General features: G+C 49.0%; 1 long non-coding RNA gene across 1 annotated transcript; it reads right to left on the bottom strand.

Annotated features, from left to right (window-relative positions):
* Nucleotides 1–289: 289 nt before the first annotated feature.
* LOC147573152 (uncharacterized) lies at nt 290–1,767 on the bottom strand. Its single transcript, XR_015245367.1, has 3 exons — nt 1,700–1,767; nt 1,121–1,223; nt 290–426 (listed from the first exon to the last, which is right to left on the bottom strand). It is a non-coding gene; the product is annotated as an uncharacterized LOC147573152 (long non-coding RNA).
* Between the last annotated feature and the right edge of the window lie 958 nt (nt 1,768–2,725).

Below are 2,725 nucleotides of genomic sequence, written 5' to 3'. Positions count from 1 at the left end.
AGTGACAGAGCAAGGACCTGACCCCAGCACTATCAGACTAATGAGCCCATGTTCTTACCACTATGCTAAACAAATAGTTACAGCAGTGTCAATAATAACAGGGACAAAATGAGCTTCTGAAAAAGAGGGAAAAATCCACAAAATTCATTCAACTCTCTGCGAGCAGGTAAACTCCAAGAGGGAAGGAGACTTGTCTCAGATACCAGAACAGGATTCAGCGCACGGCAGATGTTTCGTCAAGAGCTTTGAATAAATGCATGAATGAATGGTGTGTGGACTCACCTGGTTCATTTGTTCTTTCAACACACAGACCACATGTCAGGCTGGAGGCTAAAAGCTGGGGTTACAGAGATGAGCAGAGTATGTTTCCATCCCGCAAAGAGCTCAGGGTCCAATGTCAGGGACAGGCACATCTGGTACAGGTTCCTGGGCGAGAAGGAAGCCCAGAGAGATGTTCACCTTATATATCTACGTCACCACACCAGTCTCTCTGCAATCACAACAGGCCAGGTCTCTCACTCAAGCTGTGGGTAGCAAAGGTCGTCATTCCCCTGAGGAAGTTTATCCTTCCTGTCATCACGGACTGAGGGGCAAAGACGGACTCCAGGAACCCCAAAGCACAGGGTCCCGCATCCGAGGATGCTGTACCGGGTTCACCTGTATGGCGAATAGCTGCATGCGCCAGATGTAATGAATCCGGTAGATTGCTGCTTACAGGCGGCCCAAAATTATTCAATGGCTAGCGCAGGGAGCAGCTGATAAACAGCCAGACTGTGAGAGTATGTCAGGGCTTTGCCACCTTACAAATTACATAAGAATGGGCAAATTAGCATAGATGAGGAATCGATACACACAGTCCCTGGATCTTTCTTTTTCTGCAAGTACCTGCATGGGAAGAACTTAGAATAGGCAACAGGCCATCCTCTTCTGGAATATGCTGGAATACGGAGGAAGGTGGCTGAAAGCGGGCACCTCCAGTTTACAAATTATTGGAAAGGGGAGCTGCTGCCTGGGTTGGAGATGGGGCGGTGGGGGCAAAAGAAGTCTCGATGCCCCAACATAACCCTTATCATTAGCCTTGGACTCAGACATCTCTTCACTGAGATGTCTGTTCGCTCACCTGTTCAACACATAGTTACGTTTTCTGAGCACTTCCTGGGCCCCATGCACTGTTCTCCATGTCGGGGGCACAGGAGTAAATGCCTCTGGGCACTTACATTCTGCTGGGGGAGACAGACAATAAAAAGAAAAATAAACAGGGGAGCCTGGGTGGCTGAGTCGGTTAGGGGTACGACTTTGGCTCAGGTCATGATCTCACGGTTCCTGAGTTTAAGCCCCGGGTCGGGCTCTGTGTTGACAGCTCAGACTGGAGCCTGCTTCGGATTCTGTGTCTCCCTCGCTCTGCCCCTCCCCGACTTGTGCATGTGATCGCTCTCTTGCTCTCTCTCTCAAAAAATGAACAAACATTTAAAATTTTTTTTAAATAATGAAATAAAACAAAAATAAACATATAACAAAAGCAAGACCAGCAGGGGGCGATACACACTGTGTAGAAAGCTAAAAAGGATGCTGGGATAGAAGTCACAGGACGGAGGTGGGATGCCATTCTGATTAGAGGGTTCAGGGAAGTGACTTGTGGGGGTGACGTGTGAGCCGAGAGCTCACCCTCCCGACCTGCACTGTCCGCACGGGTACCCACCGAGCGCTTGAACTATGGCCAGTCCGAAGAGAGCTTGCCATCAGCATAGAGTCCACACCAGAAGACCTAGTACAAGAGAAAGAGGTAAAATATGTAATTAATCCTTTTTACAATATTGATCAGACGTTATGATGATAATATTTGGGGCAATGGGGATTAAAGAAAATTAATTTCCTATTTCTTTTTATTTTTTAACGTGGCTACCAAAAAATTTAAAATTTCCCACAGGGTATCCATTCATGGATGGCACTGCATTTCCAATGGATGGCTCTGCTCCCGACAGAAAGAAAGGAAAAACAAGAGCAAAGGTTCGAAGCGTTGGGGCAGTGGGACATGTCTTTGTCCTCGATCTACCGCTCGTTGGCTATGTGAACTTGGGAGGTTCAGAGCATCCTTGGTGCTGAAAGGGTGTTAATCACACTTTCCTCCTGTGGGCAATGGCAGGAATGCATGAGATAAGGAGTTTACATTAAGGATTTCTTCTCGACTGCCTGCCATGTGGGAATGGAACAGAGCAGGTATGCTGGTGGCCCATGTGGCCATGGACATAACCCTTCCCTTCTGGAGATTCAGGAGAGCAAGGCTGAAATAATCTACTGGGCTTTCCTGGCTGTCAGCCTTCCTCGCCTCCACCCGTCTGTCTGTCCCAAGACCCCAGCACAGGCCCTGGGCCTCGCCTCCAATCCCAGCACCCCCTTTTTCAGCTGCTGTGGTTCTTTCTAGGTATGAGCTCATTGGAAAAAACAAGAGCCAATTTTCATCACAGAAACTTGGGAGATTTTACTATCATATCGATGTCTGGCTGGGAACAGAATGAGCTTGTCCAGCCTCACTTGAAACTGGCTTTTCTGAAGCAGGCTTCTAAAGGAAGAAAGGATCATTCCACCGGATGGACTTCAGGATACCTCTCCAGCAGGGGCGGAGGTGGGGGCAGGGGACAGGGGACAGTGGCCTTCCAGAACCTCCCCTCCCGGGTCTCTCCCCAGCTCGCTCTGTTGGAGGGCTCCCGCTGTGGATGGCAAGTGG

This window comes from Puma concolor, chromosome E3 (assembly GCF_028749965.1).
Source record: "Puma concolor isolate L17-30 chromosome E3, mPumCon1.1.hap2, whole genome shotgun sequence".
Classification (NCBI taxonomy): Eukaryota; Metazoa; Chordata; class Mammalia; order Carnivora; family Felidae; genus Puma; species Puma concolor.
The sequence above is the reverse complement of the archived record's forward strand: the minus strand, read 5'-3'. Positions and strand labels throughout refer to the sequence as shown.